This window comes from Cebus imitator, unplaced genomic scaffold (assembly GCF_001604975.1).
Source record: "Cebus imitator isolate Cc_AM_T3 unplaced genomic scaffold, Cebus_imitator-1.0 Scaffold21, whole genome shotgun sequence".
In the NCBI taxonomy this organism is placed as follows: domain Eukaryota; kingdom Metazoa; phylum Chordata; class Mammalia; order Primates; family Cebidae; genus Cebus; species Cebus imitator.
In genome coordinates, this window is record NW_016107336.1 from 5,466,113 (window position 1) to 5,494,043 (window position 27,931).

The window sequence follows — 27,931 nt, forward strand, 5'->3', positions numbered from 1 at the left end:
CTGAAAGCCAAACTACACAAGTAACAAGAATCTGGAAAGGAAGTTCAGTTGGAAAATATTGCTAAATAAAAATTAAACTGCACGCAAAAAGTAAGCCTTCCCTAAAGAGAAACAGGAAACAAAAATGCCTAAAAATAACCAAGAAATGAGAAGGCTTTATTGTTACTAATTTAGAACTACCAATAACAAACATGTAGACACTAAATAAATGCATGGTTTGTATCTTGCTTTTGATTGAGTCACAGGAAGTACTATGAATGAGGACATAGGATAGACATAAGGCTGCTGTGTCTTTAATTTGATACTGCCCCTTTAATTCAAAGAATGTAAAAATATCAAAATCCACCACAGTAATCCGAATACTAATAATAGAGTTGCTGTCTGTGTTTGGTGAGACTACAAATTCAATTAATTCCAATGCTGGTTCCAATAAGCTCTTTATGAGTCTGAAGGGATTATTAACACTGCAAAGTTTAAAAGATTGAATCACAATAACAATTTCTTGCAAGCTTTTTGAAGCTTTGAGCAGGTTTGCTTTCATGGAAATAATCATCTATTAACTTAATGCAGTAGAAGGAGCAAGCAGGAAGAGAGGGAGCAAAGGAATGAGGGAGAAAAGGTGGACAGGGGAATCACAGCTCTCATTCTTAATCATTTACCAAGTGAAAGTCTGAGCTCAGTGACAGTGTCAGGTTTGTTTGTTTTTTTGGCTGACCCCAAAAAGATGAGTTCTATTTAGGATCCATTTTGCAAGACGGGGATATTTGACAAGATTGAATAAGGCTGGGACCTTTTTGAAGTTCACATATGCAACTGTAAGTAAACTGACTTGGTCTCTGCCTAGGCCCCTGGTCTGGGCACACGTGTCTAATTGGCAGACATGGTGCTGGTGGTTGGTGGCACTAGTGGTAGCAGGGAAGCATCATTCCATAATCTGGCACTAAAAAAAATAATAATAACAAATTATTTGAGAATGCCCTTCAAAAGAAGTAGGAGCTAAGTCACTACTGGTTTGTTTGTTAAATGATCAATTTAGGTCTAAATATTGCAATTATCATGGGCAAAATACTTCCACGCAGTGTTTAATACAGTCTTCACTCATGGGTAGCTAGAGGCAAACCTCAGCCTTAGCTGGAGTCTATACTTTTATTTAAAATACATTCAAGGTTTTCATAAATTCAAGTCCTGAAATGAATGACTCTTGTATTTCATGAGAAGCTATGAGGCCCAATTTTTCCAGCATCTTATTACATGGTGTAAAGGTCATGCTATAAGAATGCCTTCTCAGCCAGGCACCGTGGCTCACACCTCTCACCTCAGCACTTTGGCAGGCTGAGGCAGCTGGATCACTTGAGGTCAGGGGTTTGAGACCAGCCTGGCCAACACGGTGAAACTCCCTGTCTACTAAAAATACAAAATTAGCCGGGCATGGTGGCACATGCCTGTAATCCCAGCTACTTGAGAGGCTGAGGCAGGAGACTCACATGAACCTGGAGGTGGAGGTTGCAGTGAGCTGAGATCATGTCATTGCACTATAGATTGGGTAAAAAGAGTGAAGCTCCACCTAAAAAAAAAAGTGCCTTCTGCAAACATATTGTCACATTTCCTTTTCTGAGCCTTTGCACAGATGTATAGCTCACATCGTCCTGGGCTGGGATGGAGTTTCTCCTGCTCTACTCTTTTTTTTTTTTTTTTGAGACGAATTCTTGCTCTGTCACCCAGGCTGGAATGCAGTGGCACGATCTCAGCTCACTGCAACCTCCACCTCCCGGGTTCAAGCAATTCTCCTGCCTCAGCCTCCCAAGTAGCTGGGACTACAGGTGCACCCCACCACACCCAGCTAATTTTTGTATTTATAGTAGAAACGGGGTTTCATCATATTGCCCAAGCTGGTCTCGAACTCCTGACCTCGTGATCTACCCCCACTTGGTCTTCCAAAGTGCTGGGATTACTGTTAGATGAGCCTGAGCTTTTTCTTCAGCCTGCTGATCCCAAGGACAGGTCTTGGGCATGTCTGCACCCTGACTGACTGGCCACGTTCTGCATGGTCATTGGTCCTATCTCTCTTGATAACTCTCCAGCCTTCTTTGCCAATACTACCAATTTGCCACACACCAATTAACCTGGGCCCAGGATTGGGATGACCCCTTGTCTGCTCTTCTGTGGACCTCACATGTGTCATCTGTTCGGATCCACAATGTCTGGGAACTGCTGCTCGGTACTGGAAAGTGCTGGGAGTTTCCTCCCCTAGTGAGGGAAGGGAAGGCAGAGCCTGAAGGCAGCAAGCTATTAGAATGACCCTTTCTTAAATACAACAAGCCCTTTCTCTATGCCCTTTCCTGTTTCTCTGCTTCCCAAACACTCCTTTGCTGTGTCTATCCAGGATGAAAGTGTTGCCTCAGGCACCTCAAAGATCATTAAAGTGAAAAGCTGGGAGGGGACCTTTGAAAATCCTATTGCTCCACCCTCTGCTCTGGCCAGTGCTGCGGGTCACACAGACCTCACTGATGTGCCTGTGTTTGCTGTCCCTGCATCTGTCTGTCTTTCTGGTGTGGGACAGTCATGGAGCTGGGCGGGTCGGCCAGAGGGACTAGGGAAGCATGGCTGAGTGTGGAAGCACTTTCTTATAATGCCTTTAATGTGAGCCATAGGGAGGGTGATGGGAATTAAAAATACACACTATTCCTTGTAATGTAGAACTGTTCCATTTGGGCAAATCTGACAAACGATGAGAAGGGAAATGGAAGTAGAGATAGTAAGAAAACAGACTTCTTGGCACTGAGACTTCTTGGGTCTTGGGCAGCGCGGTTAGATCCGCCTGCTTTGCTGGGCTGTGGGGCTTCTCCTGGTTTGCCGTCAGAGAGTCAGCTTTGATCACTGCATTTTCATTCTGGTCCCAGGAGTCAGAGAATGGAGGAGAATTGCTCACATGCCAGGTGGGCTCGCATATTTTCATCTGGAAACAGGTGTTGGGGCAGCTTCAGCATCTCCTGGCTGTTGTTGGTTCAAAGTCCTAGGAAGTTTGGAGGGAGGACTACAGAACCCGGGGGGGAGACTCCGGGCACCCCCAGAGGGTGCCAACCATGGATGGTTGTCCTATGGGCAGTGCCACCCATGAGTGATCTTCTCTGTACCCTGAATTGAAAGATCCTGGAGTTAATAAGACCACAGCATCATGACTGTGGAAGAAACAGGAACACTTAAAGTGTCCAGTAGGCCAGGGGAATGTATGAACTATGTGAGCAATCAAGTCAAGAAATAGAGAATTGAAGCACCTTCAAAAAAGTGGTTACTCAGTATGACTTGACTAACACTTGTGCCCTACCTGGTCTTGAGCCGGAGATGCTCTCGGTGAGTCAGGAAAAGAAATAACCTTAAATCTGGGGCAGAGAAGTTGTGTGCTTGGTCTCAGCCCGACTGGTGATTCCAGTGGCCAAGAGGACGAGATGGAGTTGGGGAGAGAGGAAGAGCGCCGAGGAGGATGCGGTGCCAGGGAGATGCTGCTGGCGATGGGGCAGCTGGCATCCTGCGCTCAGTGAGATTGGCTGGCCCAGGAGCGTCCTCATTACAGCACAACTGCTGCCTCCATGATCACTGTGACAGGAGCACTGTGGGCCAGAAGGAGATGTGAGATGGGGCTGGAGGCTACTGAGGAGGGTGTTGAAATCATTGTTCTTTGCCCGGGCTTCACAGGGGGCTGCTGCCAGCTGCCTGCTAAGGTTGAAAGAGCTGCCACCGAAAAAGGGGCCCGTCCTTCCTGCTTCATCTCCAGAGGATGCACCAACCCCAGCCTGCAGGTCTGCCTCCGGGCCCTCTGGCTAGAGGGGGGTGGCAGGCTTCGAGGTAGGCCTGCTGTGTAGTTCTCTTTATGGGAGGCCACAGGGACAATTCAGCAGTGTGGTGAGGGGTTCCAAAGAGCTGGCTGGGAATGAACTCAGGTTAAAAAACAACAAAATAATACACTTCCGTGGAATTATCCTCAAATCAAAGAAAAGGACTGGAAAATTAATTATTTGAAGATATTGTTTAGGTGACCTCCAGGAGTCATGTTATCAAGGAGGAATAAATCCCTTTACAGCCCTTATGCTTTATCTGAGAGATTTTTTGTCTATTTGTTTGGACGAAGTTTCAGGTTTAATGGTGAAAAGTCTCTTGAATGGCGACACAAACAGTACCCTTGAGGTCACCTTTCCAATGGAGTGTGAGAATTAGCTGGGGGCTTCAGAGATAAGCCAGGGGTGTCGGCACCAGGTTGGAATGTGTATGAGTGTGCATGGGAAGGGAGGCAGCTGTGGAGAGGGATGTACGCCCTGCTGGGTCTGTCTGTGTTTCGCTTGGCACTCAGAAAAATACCAAGACTGGCCCTTACCTTCCAAAAAGGTAGCGGTGTTCTCTGCAAGCCTTTTACCAGGTTTTCTGACTTTTGAAACCAAGGAAACTTCTGGAAGAAGAAAAGACGTTGTGCATTTGTTGGTCACTCACGTTCCCCTTGGGAACGGTGACAAGTAACTGGTTACAGTGGCGCTGCCGTGTGGAAGGGTGACCTGCTGTGCTGCTGCTCCGAATGGGCTCACTGGAGGAGAATCCTGGCGCGGTCCAAGAATTTAATGGCTTTCCTCCTCCACACCATATTCAGCACAGTGCCCGTTTTATTGAGCCTCTGGCTCCAATGCATTACATAATCATACTATTTCCTATTGCGGTATGTTGGTCCTTCTGGCTCCGATGTGTTAAGCTAGTCATTCTCGTGTAGTCTTTTCGGGATCCAGGACTTAGCTCTAGATTATGGCTCCTTTTCAGTTGCTTCACTAGATAATATAACAAAAGTGGAGAAACTGGAAGGCTGAGATGCCCACATCCTAGTTCTTTGTGTAAAAAGGCACTTTATATTTTGAGGGAAGAAACTTTTGTTCCCCAAGCTTTTCTGTTTATTCCTTACAAATCTTTTTCACTTGGTTTATAAGACCAAGTGTGACTCTGATCACCATTCCCCTAGAAAAGCAGCCAGTGACAGCATCTCTCACGTGTTGTTATGAGAGACTGCAGTTTCACCGTGAGCGTTTAGTTAAGCCTTTAGTTGAACATCCGAAAGAAAATAGGACTCAAGTTTCTTTTCCACACTTCTGGGAGTGTGGTAGACCCTGATTTTTGACATTCCCAGTAGCCACAAGAGAGAGTTTGGGATCTGGATAGGGAGGTGCAATTGGAATTTGGAAGGGAGTAGAATAACCATTTTAATGTGCTGTCACTGTTGTAACATTCCATATATCTTCCAGCTTTAAAAATTAGGGAATCATTAGACTGATGATATATTAGGCGAATTGGGCATGGTTTAACTAGAACATGTTAGGTTGCATGGCAGCTGCTTTTTTTTTCTTAAATGATAATCCAAACAAAGAATCTAAAGAAGATAAGAATATAATGGTGTTGTCATTTTAATGAATATTAATTTGGAAACAATAATTAGAATCATGTATTTAGGGGGCAAAGATTAATTAATTGAGTAAATAACACCATTTACATATATGTAGCTTATGGCTGGCCCCAATGCACCATGAATCAGCTACTATGTGTTCACACATGGAATCGTTTATGGCCCTTTGAGTTGGCGGAATGGAAACCATGTAGCCTGGATGGTGTACCATTGGTTCCAGCGAACCATTGGAAAGTGTTATTTCTTCCTCTGGGTATTCGAATCTCCCCACTCTGACACTTGCCCAGTTTGATTTTAGCATTGACTATAGGGATGGGGTTGAGGATAGAGGTGGATGTCTCCCTATTCCCCAGATTCATATACAGGACACTCAGACTAATTTAGTTCCCTATAACTTCAAACTCTGTTTTCCATCTAGGCTAAATAAATTACATGAAGAATTATGTGATTACTTACTACATTGTTCTATTGTGCTTTAATTGGATTTGTACATATATCATAAGTGTGTGTATGTACATTTTTATCATAGCTGATCAAATAGTTGATCAGCTCCTTTGGGAGGCCAAGGTGGGCAGATCACAAGGTCAGGAGATAGAGACCATCCTGGCCAACGTGGTGAAATCTCATCTCTACTAAAAGTACAAAAATTAGCTGGGTGTTGTAGAGCGTGCCTGTAATCCCAGCTACTTGGGAGGCTGAGGCACGAGAATCTCTTCAACCAGGGAGTGGGAGGTTTCAGTGAGTATGGCGTTAACTTGATATTTATATAATCAAAATGTTGAACAACAGGTGAACTTACATAAACTAGTGTACATACATGTGGATTAATATATAGACATTACTACTATTTATGAATCCAAAAATGCTCAATATATAACATTAAGTACCAAGATGAGAACATCAAACTATGTATTACAGTGATCTCATATCTTATAAAAACATTACAGAGGAAAGAAACATATAGAAAATAAGCCAAAATATGAATAGTGGTTATCTGTTGGTTGTGAGATTGCTGTTGATTTTTCTTTTCTGAAAAACATTTTCTACAATAAACACAATTTTTAAAATCAGAAAGGTATTTTTATTCTAGAACTTTCTCTAGGACACATTTTTAATAATTTTTTTTTAAATTATAAAAATAGTCATAACATAGATTTTTAAAAATGTATGTAGCATTAGATATAAGTGTTTTCTTTATACCTGCTCACAGAGTTGACTGAATGTATCTAAATAAAATTTGCAAACCAGGCTCTGATCAGGTGCATACCATTATTAGAAAATAGTTTCTAAAGAAAAATATGGTCTGAGGAGATTTTTACTTTCATTGCCTTCTGTAGGCACATAATCTGCCAGGAACTGGAAGCCTGTCAGGGGGTTTAACAAATGAGGTTTATAAGCCTTTCTTCAGTTCATATTGGTAGCACTTCCTTACTAGGATGTAAATACCATGGCTGGTGACGTGGAGCTATTAGCATTGGGAAAGACACTGGGGGATTTGAAGTAAGGGTCAGGAGAACCATCACGGGCTATGATTGCAGGTCAAAGACAGGTCAAAGGTGGGAGATGCTCTTTCCTCTATCCTCTGACAAGATAGGAAACCTTAGCTGGTCATATGTGGAGAGGAGAAAATCCTCTTGCTTTAGTTGATGACCACAAGAATGTCTTTTACAGGAAAGAGCTATTGTTTGGCTTGACCATTATGGTTGGGTAAAGAAAGCTGTTATGGCCAGGATGGTCTAAGCAAGAGAAATCTTAGCTGAATGACTCTCACTGAGAATCAAATGGGACATTTGGGGTGCATATAGGGACAAGTGGAGTGGAGAAGGGAGAGGAGGAGCGGGAGGTTAGGGGTGTGTGTATGGTCAAAAATGAAGACAGTCTTAATAGAAGACAAAAAACTCTGTGATCGTGATGGAGTGATGATGATACGTGATAGCTGCAGGTCTTTTAAGAAGAGCAGGGATTTCTCTTCTGCTAGTGTGTGCTGCATTGTAAGTAACCATTCCACACCTTCAGCCAATGTGACCTGGAATTTTCAGTAAAGAGTCTGCTATGTGCGGTGGCCATGGGTCAATAGTCCTTTTGCAAAATCCAAAAGAAGGGGCTATATCCCATGAATGAGATGACATAAAAAAAAAAAAAAAGGAAGAGAGGGCTGGGCACGGTGGCTCACGTCTGTAATCCCAGTGCTTTGGGAGGCCAAGGTGGACAGATCACGAGGTCAGGAGATAGAGACCATCCTGGCCAACATGGTGAAATCCCATCTCTACTAAAAATACAAAAATTAGCTGGGTGTGATAGAGTGTGCCTGTAATCCCAGCTACTCGGGAGGCTGAGACAAGAGAATCTCTTGAACCAGGGAGTGGGATGTTGCAGTGAGCCGAGATAGTGCCACAGCATTCCAGCCTGGTGATGGAGTAAGACTCCATCTCAAAAAACAAAAAGCAAACAAAAAACAGAGAGACAGAGAGGGGTGGGGGGCAGGGGGTGGGGGGGTTGGGGGGGGAATGACAATGACCACGAGTGAGACATTAGGATTTTGGTATAGAATTGGAACCAAAGATGTCAGTATAAAACATGAGCCTCCCAAGAGTCCCCAGAAATACCGAGAGGCTTGCTGGGCTCCCTGCTGCATTTAGAATAAGGTTTGAAACAATTTGATCAGAATCTCAAAGGCAGAATTGCCCCAGTTGACATCTGTGTTACATTTGTACTTTTGCCAAAGCAGATACTTAATGGTTAATACTTTCAGGTTAATTGACTAATTGATTTTGGCTAAGCAAATGCCTAGTTTAGGAAAAGGTCAGTCCAAAGTTTGGACACTCATCAGGTACAAGTAGGTTTAGTCTTTCACTGCCTGCTTTAAGTGATACAATTTGTAGTTGAGACTCACAATTGTCAATTATCTGTTCTCCTGGCAATATTTTAAGAAGTAGGCATGGGAAGAAAATAGCCATAAAGACATTTAATCAGTTAGAAGAATGGGGTTTATTTCTCCCTACTGGGTGATGTTTTCCAAAAAGTCTTCAGAGAGTTTAAGCTGATTAATATTTGTCACATCAAAACCACATAATTGCAATTCAGCCTGTTAGAATGCCCATATCTTACGGCCCAGGGCAGAGTAATCAACTTGTCACCAAAATTCCATTTGTTTGTTACTCAAACAAAAGAGCAGAATTGGATATTATGTCAATGCTGCTAGTACTGATTTTCAGGGCTCTTCTTTCCCTGAGTAATTGAAGTGCTGGATCAGGAATATTTCCAAGGGTAAAAGCCAGATCCATGAGTATGGCAATGGGGCACATCCTGGCTATCAGCTATTAATCAAGGTGTTGAAAAGTGATGGCAAGAGACCTCATTTTGGACACTTCAGTTTCTTATTCAAGAGTTCAGAGGATTGTCTTTTTTTAAAATGTCTTCCCCCCCAACCCTTCTGGTTTTTATTAGATGATCTCATTTTATTGGGACCAACAAGGAAAAATGAGTACATAGGGATTATCTGTGCTTAAAAATGCACGTTTATGGAAGTGTAATTTCAGGTTGAAGTATTATTAGACAAACTAAATATGGCATACTAAAAAAGGAGTAGAGAGTAGGAGTTTTGGCTTCAGTTTATACTTTATTTCTTGCCAGCTCTGGGATGTTGGGCAAGTCACTTAGCTTTTAAGTCCCTCACTTATCTAATCTACTGGATGGAAATAATGATACGTGTCCTACCTGCAGACACAGGACTGAACTAAATCACTACCTTCCTGCCCTATCTATGTAGCATTTTCCCTCTACAGCCCCTTACCCTACTTTATTTTTATTCATAACATTTATCACTACTTGACCTTTTATTATGTATATGTCTGGTTTTTTATTATCTGTTGATCCAAATAGAAAGTCAGCTCCATGAAAACAGAGCTCTCTCTGTGTTTTTGCCAGTACTAGGGCAGTGACTTGCATACAGTGTATGGTCAATAAATATTTGCTGGAAAGACAAATTCTACCTCTAAGACCTAGGATTATAAAACAGAAGACGGAACCTGGTGTAGCCTGATGGTCAAGCTCAGTTGTCAAGATGCCATAGTTCAAATCTCAGCTCCATCATTTCTGGTTGTGTGACCTTGGGCAAGTTAATTAGTTATTTAGGGCTTCAATTTTAGCTTTTGTCACAGGTTAGATGGACCTAATAATACATCTCATAACTCAAAGTTGTTAATAAAATAATTCATGAAGAGTAATCGGCGTAGGATATGAGTTTATTGTCAGTTGTTGCTATGGGTTTCTGGGTTCACAAAGCATGCACTCATCTTTTCCAAGCTAGGATGGAAAAATTCAGTGGCACAGGGAAGACTTATAATGACAAATGTTTGTTGTTACAGTAATCCAATTTTTTTTTTTTTTTTTTTTTTTTTTTTTAGTTTTTTTTTTTTTTTTTTTTTTTTTTTTTTTTTGAGACTGTGTCTTGCTCTGTCGCCAGGCTGGAGTGCAGTGGCACCATCTCGGTTCACTGCAACCTCCACCTCCCGGGTTCAAGCGATTCTCCTGCCTCAGCCTGCCAGGAAGCTGGGACTACAGGTGCACACCACCACACCCAGCTAATTTTTGTATTTTTAGTAGAGATGGGGTAGATGTGGTTATGTTTGCATCTTTGAGGTGGGAGAACAGGCTGAATGAAAGTTCTTTTACTGGGCGGACTCCTGTCACAATCTTACTGTCTAATGCATGGTTAAAGTGACCATCAGGATGGGGACAGGCCAAGTTAGGTTATGAGTTATTTTGAGGCCTGTGTTCGACTATTCCTGCATTGCTATAAAAATACCTGAGACTGGGTAATTTATTATAAAGAAGATAGGTTTACTTGGCTCATGATTCTACAGGCTGTACAGGAAGCATAGTGTTGGCATCTGCTTCTGGAGAGGGATCAGGAAGTTTACAGTCGTGGAAGAAGGTAAAGGGGGTGCAGGCATCTCACAAGGCAAGAGAGGGAGCAAGAGAGAGAGAAGGGAGAAGGGGGAGGTGCCACATACTTACAAACAACCAGATCTTGCAAGAACTCTCTTACCACCAAGGAGATGGCGCTAAGCCACTCATGAGGGATACGCTCCCATGACCCACTCACCTCCCACCTGGCCCTACCTCCACTATTGGGGATCACAGTTCAACATGAGATTGGTGGGAACAACATCCAGATGATGTCATTCTGTCCCTGGCCCCACAAATCTCATTTCCTTCTCACATTCCAAAATACCATCACCCTGTTCCAATAGTTCCCCAAAGGTCTGAACTCATTTTGGCATCACTCAAAAGCCCAGAGTCCAAAGTCTCCTCTGAGACAAGGCAAGTCCCCTTCTACCTACAAGCCTGTAAAATAAAAAACAAGTTGTTTATTTCCAAGATACAATGGGGGTCCGGCATTTGGTAAACATTCCCATTTCAAAAGGGAGAAGTTGGCTAAAAGGACAGTGCCCACACAAGTCTGAAACCCAGCAGGGCAGCCGTTAAATTCTAAAACTCAGAAGTAATCTCTTTTGACTCCATGTCCCATATCCAGAGCACGCTAGTGTGAGGGTTGGGCTCCCATGGCCTTGGGCAGCTCTGCCTTTGTGGCTTTTTCATGCTGAGGTTGCAAGCTGTTGGTGAATCTACCATTCTGGGGTCTGGAAGGCAGCATTCCCTTTTCTACAGCTTTACTAGGTAGTGCCCCAGTTGGGGAGTCCAAGTGAGGGCTCCAACCCCACTCTTCCCCCTTGGCACTGCCCTTGTAGAGTTTCTCTGTGAGGGTTCTTCCCCTGCAGTAGGCTTCTGCCTGGGCATCCAGGCTTTCTCATACATTCTCTGAAATCTAGGCAGAGACTGCCAAGCCTCCATCACTTTTGCACTCTGTGCACCTGCAGGCTTAACACCACATGGAAACCGTCAAGGCTTACAGCTTGCACCCTTTATAGTGGAGCATAGGCCTGAGCTGTCCCTGGGCTCCTTTGAGCTTGTCTGGAGCTGGAGCAGCTGGGATGTGGGGAACAGTGTCCTGAGGCTGTGTAGAGCAGTGGGGCTCTGGGCCTGCCCTCTGAAATCATTCAGTCTCCTAGGACTCTGGGACTGTAATGAGCATGGCTGCCTCTGAAATGCCTTCCAGGTCTTTTCTCCATTGTCTTGATATTGGCGCTTGGCTCCCTGTTAGTTATATAAATCTCTTTTACAAGCGATTGCTCCATGACCTGCCTGAGTTCCTCTGGCAATGGTGCTTTTTCTTTTCCACATGGCTAGGCTGCAAGTTTTCCAAATTGTAGGCTCTGCTTCCCCTTTTAATGTAACTTCCAACTTTAGATCATTTCTTCCATTCCATATCTGGGCATAGGCTGTTAGAAGCAGCCAGACCACATCTTGAATGCTTTAGATACAAGGATTGATTGAAGATGAAGTCAGATGGCCCTGAGCTTGTACGGGACTTAGCGGGATGAAGCTGTGCTTCTGCTCAGACCCGATTTTATTCCTCTGCTGTCTTGGATCCACAGAAGTCGCAATAGCTGAAGGAGATTAAGGATGAATAAGAAAGGTAGGAAAGTAACATTTACTTAGTACTCCCTATTTTTCAGTTACTGTTCATCATTTTAAAAAGTGGTTATCTCATCTCGTCTTTATAATAATTCTTAAAATAAGAATTTTGTTTATTTAATAAAGACTTGAGGCCGAGGAAGGTTAAATAACTCAGTCAGCATCAGCAGCGAGTAAAGGCTTGTACAGAAGTTTGAAATTTAGATTTTTCTGACTCTAAAGACTGTGCTCTTTCAATATAATAGTTTGATCTCCATAGAGAGGGGCAGGACCAGGTGGGCTCAGCACTTAGATCTAAGGAGCCCATACAGAGCATCTGCAGCAATGGAGAACACTGTTGGCTCTTCCATATTTCCCTCCAGCTTAACATCAGAACTGGACATAGCCTTAAGGTAAGATTATATAAACAAACTCTGACTTGTCCTGGACCCTCACTCCCCAAGACGATGCAGATTTAGGTACCCATGCACTCCCCCGTAGTACTTTGTGAAGGTACCCAGCTCTGTACTTGACTCATTGTTTTCTATCTTGTTATGTGTCTGTCATCTGCTCTAGTAGGTGGTATCTTTGTGCAGGGGGAGTAGCTTACTCATCATTTTGTCCTTTCTACCTTATACACTGCCTGGTGCAGAGTTGGCGTTCATGGCGGCTGAAGTTTTGAGTCAGGAGAGTGGATGGGAATCAGAGTTGGAGTTGGCCATGAAAATGTCAGCAGCTGTTGCTTTACTTCCGTTATGATGACTCTGTTTTAGCATCTTTGGTTCCATAATCTTCCCTCCTACTTCTACTCTTTCTTTCTGTAAACAGGAATAACATTGGCAGCAGTGGTTCTAGAAGCAAGGGCATGGTTCTCTCTGTGGGAGAGTGTGGGAAGATGCTGGTGGTGAGGAGCCAAGGCTGTTCCATGCACAATTTGTCTATTCTGGGCTAGGTCAAGAAGTTATGCCTTGATACAGAATGGTTTGCCAGAATTGAAAAATACTGTAGAAGTCACAGATTGGAGAGACGCAGGGTATGTAAATAACCACAGATGGTAGCCATGGGACGGAAATCTATTATGGTGGTGTCTTTGGTCAAGCATTATATATTTTAATTGAATACTAACAATTTTTATGTGTACAAAGTAAACTTCTGCCCTGAAGCTAGAGAGGCAGTTTAGTGGAGTAGTTATATGAATGGACTGTGGATCTAGTCTGCATTTGAACCTTTCAATTTACTGGCTCTGCTTCTGGTAAACGTAGGTAAGCTCTGTGCTTTAGTTTCCTCGTCTGTAAAATGGCAATGTTTAGAGAATTACGTAATTTGTATGACACCCTTAGAAGCATGTCTGGCACTTTGGAAGCATTATTGAGTACATTATCATTATGGGATTTTTCAAAACTTCGTAGAAGGATAGTCATACAGATTTCAAAACTTCGAGGATTTGCCTGTCAAACTGGACAGTGTACACTGTTGCTTATTGTACACTACAGTGTTCAGTACTAAAAAATCAAGAAGCAAATGATGGATAAATCACTAAGTGTAGTGGAGCAATCACTAGAATCCAGGAGATTCAGGGTTGAAAGTCCTACCACTAATAGCAGCATGGTCTTGGAAAATTTCCTTGATTTTTTGGTCTCAATGTTTTTATTTTTTATTATTTTATTTGAAATGAAACTGCTGAATCAGATGTGAGACGGCAGGCAAGTACAAGCAGTTGCTAGTCCATCCACCTGTGGCCGTGGAAGGCATGGCCAATAAAAATATCAGCTCACTTTCCTGCTGCCTGTAATGTGGCTCTACACTGCGGGCCAGGAAGCCATTGCTAATTGATTGGTGTGGGCAAATAAAAAGGTGGATTTCCCACTCATTGTATGATATGTTCTTGAAGGTCCCTTCTTGCCCTATGCTTCTGTGATTTAATGACTCAAAAATGAGTGCATATGTTAGAGGCTGATTTTTTTGTTTTATAGATTTCATATAGTTGGCATTGAGAGATTTCTAGAAGGCTGAAGGATTCAGGGAGATTGTAAAACTTTCTTCAAAGTCAAGATAAGAAAAGATTCCCTGATTGTTTACCATGATTCTTTTGTTTAAAGGGGAAATCTTTTTTAAAATTTTTATTCATATATATTTTTATAAAAGAGATGGGGTTTCACCATGTTGGCCAGGCTGGTCTTGAACTCCTGACCTCAGGTGATCTGCCCACCTTGGCCTCCCAAAGCGTTGGGATTACAGGCATGAGCCACTGCCCCCGGCCTAAAGGGGAAATCTTAAGAGGTAAGGGAAGACCTGGTAAGCAGGAAGTCTGGATGTTCAAAATTATTTCTTTCTGGTATTCCCCAAACCTGCTTTTTAGAAAGGACTGCATATGGTTTTGGGTAGGCAAGGTGCAGGCATTTTGCCCTTCTGACTGAAGATGTTTGAGGGTACTGATGATAGATTTTGATGCGTTTAAAATGGAGAACTGCCCATAAATAGTGCTGGCTCCAGATTTGTGAGTTGAAAACAAACCAATACTGGGGAGTAATCAGAGGCCAACCACCTTTCCTGGCTTCTGTGTGTGCTTTCTATAGGGATCTTCATTAGACATTTTTGACCAGTAACTGATCACCTTCGGTAGAGCCTGGCTCTGTGACAAGTTGCTGTTTATTTGGAATTAAAGTTTGGAACTCAAGCCTATTTGAATAAATATATTTCAAAAAAGTGGTGATGTGGATGTGTTTCAGAGAATGGTGTACATTTCAAACATGGCTTTGGTGCTGAGTTCCCTTCTGACCCTCATGTTGCTGGAATCTCATGTCTCCTCTGGTTTTGGAGAAAGCCTCTGGTGTACTCCTTTCTGCTTTTATAATTTCTGAGCTAACAGTTTCTGCATGTCTGAGACTGGTAAATAGCCACTGCTGAGAAATCAAGAAATGTGGAACTGAAGAAAGTCACTGTCATAGTGCATTTGGGCTGCTACAACAGAAACCGCTAGACTTCGTATTATAAATGGCAGAGGTTTATTGCTCCTGGTTCTTTGATCTGTGAAGTCCAAAATCCAGGTGTCAGTAGATTTGGTATTTAGTGAAGGTCACTCTCTGCCTCCTACATGGCACTTTCTTACTGTGTCCTTGCATGTTGGAAGGGACAAACAAGCTCCTTCAAGCCTCTTTTTTAAGGGCACTAATCCTATTCATGAGGGCACCTCCCAAAGACCTAAGCTCTTAATGCCAATTCATTGGGGATTAGATTTTAACATATGAATTTTGCAGTGACACCCACATTTACACCATAACCACAGTTTTAACAATGTTGTGCATGAAGAATTTCCATCATCCAGATTACCTCCTTACTAGATATTATTTTAATCACTTGGAAATTTTCTTCCTTTAAGAGTAATATTCCTATATACATAAGAAATAGATTGAATTTACTTGCTCTGAACAGGGTAAAACACTAATTTCAGCTTTCTGTTGGCCCAGAGAGAAATGTTTTGTGAGGGATCTGCATCTACAGTGACGTGTTTGGGAACTTGTGCCTATGCAGTCATACATTCATCAAGAATCTACCCAAATAGATAGCTCTTGACTCCTCTGTGTGAAAGCAATGAGTGGAAGGCAGTTGTTACCTGAGAGCCCAGGTATTCTTCTTTAAGTTCCAAGATAACTTCATTGCCTCCAAAGAAATTCCTCATGTTCATATTATTTATACCATTCGTGATTTTGTATTTTATTTGCCAATTCTGAAAAAGACCAACTTTCTCTACACTAACCTCAAGCTGCAAAGAATCCCTTAGTACTGCTAGAGCAGTTTTGGGCTTTCCTGAAATTTATATTTGTGGATTCCTCTCACTTTTGTGTGTTTTTAAATAGAAAAGTCTTTTAAGACCTGGAACCAACCAAAATGACCATCAATGATAGGCTGGATGAAGAAAACGTAGCACATATACACAATGGAATACTATGCAGCCATAAAAAGGGATGAGTTCATGTCCTTTGTAGGGATATGGATGAATCTGGAAACCATCATTCTCAGCAAACTGACACAAGAACAGAAAATGAAACACTGCATCGTCTCACTCATAGGCAGGTGTTGAACAATGAGAACACATGGTCACAGGGAGGGGAGCATCACACACTGAGGTCTGTTGCGGGGAGGGGGGTTAGGGGAGAGACAGCGGGGGGTGGAGAGGCTGGGGAGAGATAACATTGGGAGAAATGCCTGATATAGGTGATGAGGGATGGAGGCAGCAAACCACCATGGCATGTGTGTACCTATGCAACAATCCTGCAAGATCTGCACATGTACCCCAGAACTTAAAGTACAATTAAAAAAAAAAAAGAAAAATCCTTCTCTTTGTGTTTCTTTGAGAAAATTGGTGAAACCAGAGCTGAAAATGGTATAAGAAGAAATAGATAAAGTGAACTAACTCTTGGAATGTGGGGATGGTGGAGTAAGATAAGTGAAGTGTGTTTTGGGGTCTTTCTAGTTCAAAACAAACATTTTTGTTTGTTCTCATCGCTCACTTTGTCAAAACTTTGCTTTCTTACTAGCTCTAAAATACAAGAGACGGGTTAATCTTAAAGTGTCTCCTTGCTTGGACAACATGCTGAAACCACTCTGGGAGTGATGAGCAACCTGCAGTGATAATCACACCCACAGTGAACATTTTCCGATCACTCATCGCGTGTTAGGTGCTGTTGCAGGCACTTTCCATGCTGTCTCTCACATCATCCCACCACTTCCTTATGTGTTTGGTGTAAACTCTCAACACCGTCTTACAGATGGAGCATGTGACGGATAGGAGATAACTTGCCTGGGCTCACACAGCTAATAGGTGGTGGAGCTGGGATTTCAACCAATGCACTATCAATAATGTTCCAGCAATTTTTTCTCGCGATATCATTTGGTCAAGGTTGTTTGATGACACAGTGAAGCGTTGTAATTGATAGGAGAAAATGAAGGTGGCTAGATGTTTTGTTTGGACCGTGAATGAATTATAACCTGTGTCTTGGTCTTCTGCTTTCAGTGGATTCTCCTTGCAAATGAGATAAGACATCTGAGAACAAAGAAGTCATGAAGAAGAGAGGAAATCATGATAGGCTGACAGTGAGTGTGGAAATAAAACAAATGTTGAGATGTCCCTAAAGTCTAATCACTAGTGTTATACTCTAGAGGGAAACTTTGATGCTAAGCATGAAGAATTTAACCCTCTTCATCATTCCATATACTGGGCATATAGTTTGTGTGGGGATTACAACCTGAATCTTCTTAGGTACCTCCAGTTCTGACACAGCAGCAACCTTTGAATCACGGAGTGTGTTTTCCCTGCTGCTTAATCTTCGTAGCAGCAAATTTATAGACAGGAGGAGTTTTTACTTTATCTGTTCCAACCACACTTCCACTTTATACCTTTGTACTGGGAAGCAGCTTCGGCTCTCTGTGGGCTCAGTGTGGGTGTGCCCATGTGAGTGCACTTTTGTGTATGTGTGTCTGGATATTCCTAAAGATGCCGGGAATAATGGTGAACAAGTAAGGGAGGGTGAGAACCTTTATTGTGTAACAAACTGAAGGCACCAAGAAGGCTGCATTTGTTGTGAGTCAAAAGGTTTATACAAAGATTTTCTTAGTCATGTCTAAGATTTTAATAGGGTAATTAATCTTTCTAAGTGTTAGTGCCAGATTATGGGATCAGCTATTATCCCTGGCTGCAGAGCAGTCCTTTGTGTGTTACTTTGAACAGGGCTAAGTGAAGAGAATACTCAGGTTGTCAGACAAAGATATGGCTGCAGCTAGCTTGTTTAGGTTTTAGAATGCATTTTCTTGTGCAGTTAAAAGAGCTCCTGTTTCCATGGGACTATCATTGCCCTTTAATAGCCATTGAGTTGAGGGGAATGATAGAGAAATAAAATACATGCTTTGTGCTTTTTATTCCTTAACAACCAATTATTATTATTTTTAAAATAATGATGGGTGTATCCATCTGAGACCTTATTTTAAGTCAGGAAACACAATTCAACAGAAAGAAAGCTCTAAAGGAACAGGAGCGAAAGATTTTCATCTGATTTAAAAGTTGGGCCTGTTTCTCTTTCCTTAATCTAAGTTTAGTGAAAATTGCCAAGAAATCCTGTAAGCCAACAAAAATCGAACAGAAGCACAGCGGCTAATGAGACTTGGCTGTGGCCTTTAAGCAAGAGTGATTATTTAATATAGCTTATCAAAATATTGATTAAATATAGATGGCTTGTTTCTTTCAAGTTCCTATACATATGAAAGAAAAAAGTTCAGAACATACTGCACCATGTAAAAACCCTGCAGGTATAATGATGCTGTTGCAACCCCGCCATGACCTCTGCTCTGGCTTTGATTAAACCACCTCTTGGCTTTGGATTTCTGCTCTGGCTGTCTAAACGAGGCAGTTTGTCAAAACCACATGTCTATTGGTTTGGCAATTGATTGCAGTTACTGCTTATTTTCCAAACTGCTCCAACTGTTTTGTTTACATGAACTATTAGGTGTTGTGATTCTCAGCTGCTAAATACTGCTGTAGACAAGATACCTTTTTTGAATTTCAGCACTTCCCCCCCATCCACGGGGCCACACTCTTTGCGTTTGCTCCTCTGCTGTAGCCAGCTGCATATGACGGGAAAGGTTACTATGTTTGTTCTTTCTTAAATACCATCTGTGTTTTGGGCATTAGGTTCTACTTGTGTTTGAGGTAGACCAGAGGTTGCTCGCGGACAGTGGGAGGACCTTTAATTTTTCTGCCTTTTATATAGATGTGATATGAGAATGAGGACTTACGCGAGATATACCCAAGTATTCTCCTGTGTTGAGTGGAGTGACGTGTTTTATGGAAAGTTTTAAGGAGTAGGGGAGAACTTGGGCTGAATGTTTTGATGGTCTTAGAGTCATGTTAGTGACTTAGACATATCTCTAAAGCAGGGGTGAGTCATCTCTCCGTATTGAGATTCCAAACTTACAGTACCTGAGCTGATGGGAGGAGAGTCGGTGGAGAAGGGAACAATGCTCATGAGAATAAGAGAATGGTGGGAATACGTGGGCATGTCAGGCAGCCTACATGACACAAAATGGGTCATACAGCAGTTGGGGTGGGGGTGCATGCCAGTGTAGCCCATATAGATTAGATGATACTTGTAGGTGATATTCCCAGACTGCTGCTGCTCTTGAGGGAATATTACTCAGAGAATTTCATAATATTATTCAATGATGGTCAAATAAGAAATTATGTTTCACAGCAGCAGGGGTTTAAAATGCTCTTCTCGGCTGGGTGAGGTGACTCCTGCCTGTAGTTCCAGCACTTTGGGAGGCTGAGGTGGGCGGATCACCTGAGGTCAGGAGTTCGAGACCAGCCTGGCTAACATGGTGAAACCCCATCTCTACTAAAAATACAAAAATAAGCCGGTCATGGTGGCAGGAGCCTGTAGTCCCAGTTACTTGGGAGGCTGAGGCAGAAGAATTGCTTGAACCTGGGAGGCTGAGGCTGCAGTGAGCCAAGATCACACCATTGCACAACAGCCTGGGGGACAAAAGTGAGACTTCGTCTCCCCCCACCAAAAAAAGTGCTCTTCTCATTGTCACACCATGCAGGATATTGATTATGATATTGATAGGCGAATCTACATAGCACCTGCAAAAAAGTGTGTGAGTGGCTGCAGCGTCTAGCAGTCGTTCCTGTTATTAGGAAAAGTAACTGCTAACATTTTGCACATTTTGCACAGCATATTGGTAAGAGAGAAGCATCCTGGATAAGTCAGTAAGGCTGATTCAGGACTTAAAGTTAGTATTTAGGATTTGTAGATGAAAGCCCGAGCCCTTGGGACAATTCTTAGGGATGAGCATGCTGAAGCTATTCAAGAGACGGGAAGAAGAGGACCGGCATGGCCTGGAAGAATCCCAGGTGAAGAAGAGGAGAGACAATTTGCTGGATGAGGGGGAATTGGGTATTGAAGTTAGGAAACACTGTCTACTTCCTATTAGTGGTTTTATGTTAGTGTGTACATGTGAGTTTTATTTCAGTATATGGCTTGTAAGATATCATTTTGTTTTACTAACACTCTGTTGTTGAGTGCCTGGTTGAGTGGACTGTCCTTGACTTTTCCTGACAAGATTCTGGGTCCCATGTTGGCCCAAATGGAGAAGTAGGAGCTCAGATAGAAAGCTGCCTTGACAAGCCTTACTTCTTTTTTTTTTATTTTTATTTTTTCCCATTTATTTATTTTATTGCATTTTAGGTTTTGGGGTACATGAGAAAAACATGCAAGATTGTTGCATAGGTACACATGTGGCAGTGTGATTTGCTGCCTTCCTCCCCATCACCTACATCTGGCATCTCTCCCCTTGTTATCTCTCCCCAGCTCCCCACCCCCCACCGTCCCTCCCCTATTTCCCCCCAACTGACCCCAGTGTGTAGTGCTCCCCTCCCTGTGTGAGTGTGCTCAGTGCTGGCATAAGTGAACAGTCACAATGGTAAAGTAAATAAGAAAAACCTCATTTAGATTGCACTTGAAATGTTTCTAAGGACATGCTGTCAATGTGGACAAGTAAAAATCTTTTTATGGCTTTTTTTCTTCTTGCTGGCCATTGTAGAGGTGAAAAAAATTGAGGGGAAGAAGTGATAAGGTGAGATTGAGAGGGAGGGTGAGCTTCATTCCCCTCGATGGAGAGCAGGTTAGAGTAATACTTTATTCTGCTACATCCATATATCTCATTAGGTCAAGTATCAAGTATCCACATGTTGGAACTCAAACATTTTTTTCCCCGGTGCTTTAGTGGGTTCATAACAGCGCCAACACAAGTCACCAAGAATTGTGAAAAGCAAGCAGAGAACCAACTTGTTGGTGGGAAGAATGACTACACTTCCATGTAATTTATTGTAGTTTCTCATGTTTCAGAAAATTCCAGATACAGAATTATTTTATGGATGTCAATATATTTATCAACTCAGTTTATGGGAGTCCTAGAGCTTTTTTTTTTCATATCAAGCAGAGGGAAATAGTAAATCTCTTTTATGTAGAGACTTTATTTTCTTTTTAACATGTTAAATTTATTTGTAAGGATAATTCATGGCCATGGCAAAAAAATCAGAATTAACAAAAGCATATAGTTAGATATAACTAAATGTGAAGAGCTTTTCTTGACTTTAATTTTTGTTTTGGTAGAGAATTTGTATTGCCTTCTTGCATTTTCTAAAAACATAGAAATCACATATATATGCTTTTAATTTGGAAGCTGCTGCTTTTGCTGTGTTTTATTTTTGTTTTAAAGATCAAAGGTATTGGCCAAATTGGTTTACTTCTTAATGGTCTTAGAAACTGTTTTGTGATCTTGAAAAATGTCCATCAGGTGAAGTTGGAGTTGGGGCCTAATGAGAGTTTGTGTTAGGCTGTTCCTAGCATTGATACAGAGAAATACCTGAGACTAGGTAATTTATAAGAAAAGAAGTTTAATTGGCTCAGCTCTGCAGGCTACACAGGAAGCACAACACTGACATCTGCTTCTGGGGAGGCCTCAGAATGCTTACCTCATGGTGGGAGGTGAAGGGAGAGCAGGTGTCTCACACGGTAGGAACAGGAAGGCACAAGAGAGACAGAGAGGTGCCACACACTTTTAAACAACCAGATCTTCCATGATGTCACTGACTTTTTCAAGGATAGTACCAAGGAGATGTTGCTAAAGTATTCATGAGAAATGCACCCCCATGATTCAATCACTTCCCACCAGGTCCCACCTCCAATACTGGAGATTACAATTCAACATGCTAGTTGGGCAGGGACAAATAATCAAACCATATCATTCTGCCCTGACCCTCCAATATCTGCTGTTTCTCTCATTTTAAAGTACAGTCATCCCCTTCCTAACAGTCCCTTCGGGTCTTAACTCATTACAGCATTATCTCAAAAGTCCAAAGTCCAATGTCTTATCTGAGACAAGGCAAGTCCCTTCCAGGTATGAGCCCGTAAAATAAAAAACAAGTTATTTACTTCTAAGATACAATGAAGGTCTAGGCATTGGGTAAACATTTCCTCTTCAAAAGGGAAAAATCAGCCAAAAGAAACAGGCTACAGGCCCCACTGGAGTTTGAAATTCAGCAGGGCAGTCATTAAATCTTAAAGCTCCAAAATAATCTCCTTTGATTCCATGTCCCACATCCAGAGTACACTAGGGTAAGGAGTGGGCTCTCAAGGCCTTAGACAGCTCTTCTCCTGTGGCTTTGCAGGGGTTCAGCCCCTGCAGCTGCTCTCACCATGTTGAGTGTCTGCAGCTTTTCTAGGTGCAGGGTGCAAGCTGTTGGTGAAACTACCATTCTGGGGTCTGCAGAATGGTGGCTGTCTTCTCACAGCTCTGCTAGGCAGTGCCCAAGTGGGGACTCTGTGTGGGAGTTCCAACCCCACATTTCTATTACGCGCTGCCCTTGTAAAGTTTCTCTCTGAGGGCTCTCCCCCTGCAACAGGCTACCTGGACACCAAGGCTTTTCCATACATCCTCTGAAATCTAGGCACAAACTCTGTGGCCACGATGCAGGGAGCAGTGTTCTGAGGCTGCACAAGGCACCAGGGCTCTGGGTCAAGCCCCCAAAACCATTCTCCTCTCCTAGGCTTCTGGGCCTATGATGGGAGGGGCTGACACGAAGGTCTCTAAAATGCGTTTGATACCTTTCCCCAATTGTTTTCTCTATCAGCATATGACTTTTTTTTGTTTATGCAAATCTTGCTAGTAAGTTGTTGCTCCACAGCCTGCTTGGATTCCTTTCCGCAAAAAGCCTTTCATTCTTTGCCACATGACCAGACTGCACATTTTCCAAACTTTTATGCTGTGCTTCCAACTTCAAGTTATTCCTTTGCTTCCACATATTCACATAGGCTGTTAGAAGAAACGCCTATAATCCCAGCACTTTGGGAGGCTGAGGTGGGAGGATCACCTGGGGTCAGGAGTTTGAGACCAGCCTGGCCAACCTGGTGAAACCCCGTTTCTTAAAAAAAAAAACAAAAAAAAAAGAAGAAGAAGAAGTGAGGCCACATCTGCTGCTTAGAATTTTTTTTTTTTTTTTTTTTTTTTTCTGCCTTATACCTTAGGTTATCACTCTCAAGCCCCAACTTCCACAGATCCCTCGGGCATAGACACATTGAAGCCAGGTTACTTGGTAAGGTATAACAAAAGTGACTTTTGCTCCAGTTCCCAATAAGTTCCTAATTTCTATCTGAGACCTCATCAGCCTGGACTTCACTGTCTATATAACTATTAGCATTTTGGTTACAACCATTTAATCATTCTCTAAGTAGTTCCAAACTTTTTCTCATTTTGTGGTCTTCTTCTGAGTTCTCCAAACTTTTCCAGCCTCTGCCTGTCACTCAGTTCTAAAGTTGCTTCCACATTTTTAAGTATCTTTATAGCAATGCCCCACTCCTGGTACCAATTTTTTGAGTTAGGTCATTCTTGCATTGCTATAAAGAAATACTTGAGACGGAGTAATTTATAAGAGAAGAGGTTTAATTGGCTCATGGTTCTGCAGGTTGTACAGGAAGCATAACATTTGTATCTGCTTCTGGAGAGGTCTCAGAAAGTTTACAGTCATAGTGGAAGGCTAAGGGGGAGCAGCTGTCTCAATGGTGAGAGTAGCAAGAAGTAAGAGAGAGAGAAAGTGAGGTACTACACACTTTTAAACAACTAGATTTTGAAAGAGAAGTCACTGGCTTTCAAGAGGACAGCAGCAAGGGGGTGGTGCTAAACCATTCCCGTTCATAAGAAATCCACTTCCATGGGAGGTGACATGATTCTGTCACCTCCCACTAGGCCCTACCTCCAACACTGAGGATTATAATCCAACATGAGATTGGGGCAGGGACAGATATTCAAACTATATCAGAAATGTCTGGGTCGTGGGGATGGATCTCTCATGAACAGATTAATACCTTTTCTGAGGGAGGGGAAGTGAGTGAGTTCTCACTCTGTTAGTTCTCATGAGAGCTGTTTGTTAAAAACAGCCTGGCATCTCCCCCTGCCTCTTGCTTTCTTTCTTACCATGTGATCTCTGCACACGTTGGCTCCCCTTCACATTCTGCCATGAGTAGGAGCAGCCTGAAGCCCTCACCAGATACAGATGCTGCTGGTGCCATGCTTCCATTACAGTCTGCGGTATTGTGAGCCTCTTTTCTTTACAAATTACCCAGCTTTAGGTATTCCTTTATAGCAACACAAGATGGACTAAGACAGCCAAGGTGCTGTGGAGAGATAATTTCTAAATTTTGAAATTACTATGGAGTGATATAGAGAAGTGGCAATTTTATTATGCTATCTGCATATGTCAACATACATTCATATGCTATGCATAGACATGTGACTATTTTTATTTTCAAATGCATACTCATATTGCAGGAAAGGGCCTTGGAGATTATTTTGTTCATCTGTCTCACTTTGCAGAAGAAGAAACAAAAGCCCTGAGAACTTAGGCTACCTTCCCAAGGTAACTAAAATAGGTTTGTCAGAGCCATGTGCAAAACCCAGATTTTGAACACCCTAATCTTGCCCTATTATAACTCAGCATCACGTATTTGTTTGCATGTCTTTTAGCCAACCTAATTTTGAAAATTAAAAACAGAAAAACAGAAAAAATGGTAAATACTATGATCACCAATATACGCTCAGTTAATTGTTAACATTTTGCCACGTTAGTCTCTCTCTATATGTATACATATGTATCTATGTTTATATATATGCATATGCCTACATATATCTTGTTTACACTCTCTTTTTCCTTTTTTTCTAAACTATTTGAAAGGAAGTTGAAACCGTCATCTTTATAGTTCAGCATGTGTCTTCTAAGAACAAAGGCATTTTTTTCTATATAAGCACAACAAATGATCACAACCAAGAAATTTAACATCAATACATTATTATTATCATATAATATTTAATTTCTATTCAGATTTTCCAGCTCTTTTTGTAAATCCTTTAGTTTTTCTTTTTCAATATAGTAATCTGAGTACGGATCATACCTTACTTTTAGTTGTCAGATTTGTTTAGTTTCTGTCACTCTGGAATGATTCTCCTGTCAGCTTTTTAAGGGTCTTTTATAACACATTTTTGAAGAGTTAGGTCCAGTTGCCTGGTTGAATTTGGGTTTCCCTGATTGTTTCCCCATGATTAGATTCAAGTTAAGCATTTTAAAGGCAAGAATGCCCCATAGGTAATGCTATTTTACTTCTTATTGCCTTACATTTACAAACACATATTTTCGGATTGCTTCATTATTGGTGAATATAATATTTACATTTCTTTCTAATAAATCCATACAAAAAAAGGCATTTAAGGGCATGAAAAACACTGTGAGAAGAAAATAATCTCACCCAGAGAATTCTATATATTTGTAACAGAAAAAGTCACACAATCAACATAGACTTAGAAGTCAATTTTGAGTTACTCAAAGCAGTGAGTCTTACATCTGAGCATTTAAATCTGATGACTGTTGCTGTAGTCTAAATGTTTGTGAACTCTCCCAAATTTATACGTGGAAACCATAACCCCTCAAGGTGATGGTATTGGGAGTGGGATATCTGGGAGGTGATCAGATCATGAGGGCACAGGCTTCATGAATGGGTTTGGTGCTGTTTTATGGAAGAGGCCTAAGGGAGCTTTATTTCCCCTTCCACCATGTGAGGACACAATTAGAAGACACCATTGATGAATCAGAAAAGGGCCCTCACTAGACACTGAATCTGTTGGCACCTTGATCTTGGACTTCCCAGCCTCCAGGACTGTAAGAAACAAATTTCTGTTGTTTACACGCTGTTCAACCTCTGGCATTTTATTATAGCAGCCTGAGCAGATTAAGACAACTGTGTTCCAAGTTACTGATTTGTCCAAATTCTCAAATTAGGCACAATTTGAGAACTACACTAAAACTACACTCTCAGCTGTACTAATTTCGGCATTAGCTAAACCCTTGATTAGAGGTTGTCATTCACAACGGGAAGCAGAGTGAAGTCTGGGGACAGGGTTCCAGAGGAGAAAGATCATGAAGAATTGGGTAGTATTGGAGAAGAGAAAGTAGTAAAAATGTTTACATTGGCTGAGACAATTCATAGGTTTAAAGCTCATCCTTTGTTCCTTTCATTGAAAAGCAAGTTAACAGTCACTTATCACTCAATCACTGGAAGATAACATGTAATGAATAGGCCTTTAACATGTGAGTCACAAATTTGAGTGATTTCTCAAAATTTCTTAAAATTTAGTCATAAATTTTCATTATTTTAGTTTGAAGCCTTTAGGGAATAAGAGAGACATCCCTCTACATTATGGAAGAAATGGAATGAATGTACTACCTTTCCTGGAGTCTTCTATCTTACCACCTCTAAGCTTTGTGCCTTGCTTTGCTCTCCAGACCATGTTGTCCATCAGTCACTTTTTCTCTGACTCACTGGCCCGTTCCATGCAAGTCAGTCTTTCCTGTCCTCCATCCTCATTTTTCTTCCTTGGCTTGTAGTCCTTTCAGGCATCTTTCAGAGAAATCCCCTCTGTGCTAACTTGCCTCTTCTCATATACCTGTTCCTCTTACAGCCCTTATCTAACCCTACAGATAGGATCTGGAAAATTGCCTTAGTTTCTAAAAGTGTGGCATCTTGGCTGTAGTTGTCTCACTGTCAATGTATAATACTTTTATTAATAAATATCAGATGCTGCGATCATAGTGCAATCTGAATTTCTCTCTTCCTTTGGTGTGCAAATTGCTTTTTTTCTTACCTCATAACATGCATTTCTCCATTTAAAAATATTGAACATCTAATGTCTTTTTATAATTGGATGACTGTAGGAATACTCAAGGACACCTTGAATGTATTGTAAACCCCAAATCAGAATAGCTTGGCTCATTCCTCCTAAGTGCAGAATGATATTTGTCCTGAGAGCCTGGTTTTCATTAAAGGAATACAAAGTGTTGAGTGTATATTGACATGTACTGCATTCAGATGAACTCTTCGTTCCAAACTCACAGGGATGCATTTCAAAAGTGAAGAAGTCAGTTGCTTTACACATGGTACCTTATCTTCTCCTTCTATGAACTGCCCCAACAATATCGATCAGTCTTGCAAGCTGAAGGCTCTGCTATCAGCTAGCCATAATCACTGATTCATAACTGAAAATCTTGAGTGCTAACCTTTTGAGGAGTAATTACAATATCTTTATGTATGGCCATAAAGAACCTGTGACAGAACAGAACTAAGAAAGTTTTTTTTTTTTTTTTTTTTCTTTTTTTTGGTGGGAGAGGTAGGAGGAAGGCTTTTTTTTTTTTTTTTAACTTGTTTTTTAGGTCTTACAGATCATGTCATTATCAAATAAGTTGTATCACTCTCTTGATTTTTCTTGACTATCTAAATGGCTATTGTAAAAAAGATGCCCAAACTTTGTTGATTTTGAAGAAAAAAAACTGCTCAATCCTGTTTCAAAAATAAAACCTATTGGTATTCTTTTACTTATAAAAGTCATTTTACTTATAAAAATTTCTTTACTTATAAAAGAAATTTTAGAAATATAGAAAAGCAGAAGTAGCAAAATTGTCATCTAGTCTTTTGCAACCATAATAATTTTGGTGTATTTGGCCTTTTAGTCAGCAAAGAGTTTTGCTGATTTTATTACGTAGTTGTTACAATGTAGAATATATACATTTTCTTTTTTAAATCAAAAATTATAATTAAAAATTTATCATAGCAAATTATTACTATTATTTTAATGGTTGCATAGGATTCTATTATAATGGTGAGCCATAATTAATATTTCTTATTTGTAATTTTATAGTTTCTATCTCTTCTTAATTATGGATATACATACAATAAAATATTTGTAACTAGATATGTTCCTGCATTATAAGCATTTCTTTGGGAAGTTGTGAATAGTGATACATAGCTTTGCAAAAGAATAGGGGCAGGTTGTATTTCTGTTATCAATATCTGTCATTACACAATGTATGCATATGTGAAT

General features: G+C 41.3%; 1 long non-coding RNA gene across 1 annotated transcript in view; it reads left to right on the plus strand.

The window, feature by feature from the left end:
* Positions 1–3,722: 3,722 nt before the first annotated feature.
* Positions 3,723–27,931, plus strand: part of LOC108299391 — a 435,824-nt gene continuing 411,615 nt past the window's right edge. The window contains exons 1-2 of the long non-coding RNA XR_005198934.1: positions 3,723–3,843; positions 16,968–17,047. This is a non-coding gene — a long non-coding RNA (uncharacterized LOC108299391). The remainder of the gene's footprint in view (positions 3,844–16,967; positions 17,048–27,931) is intronic.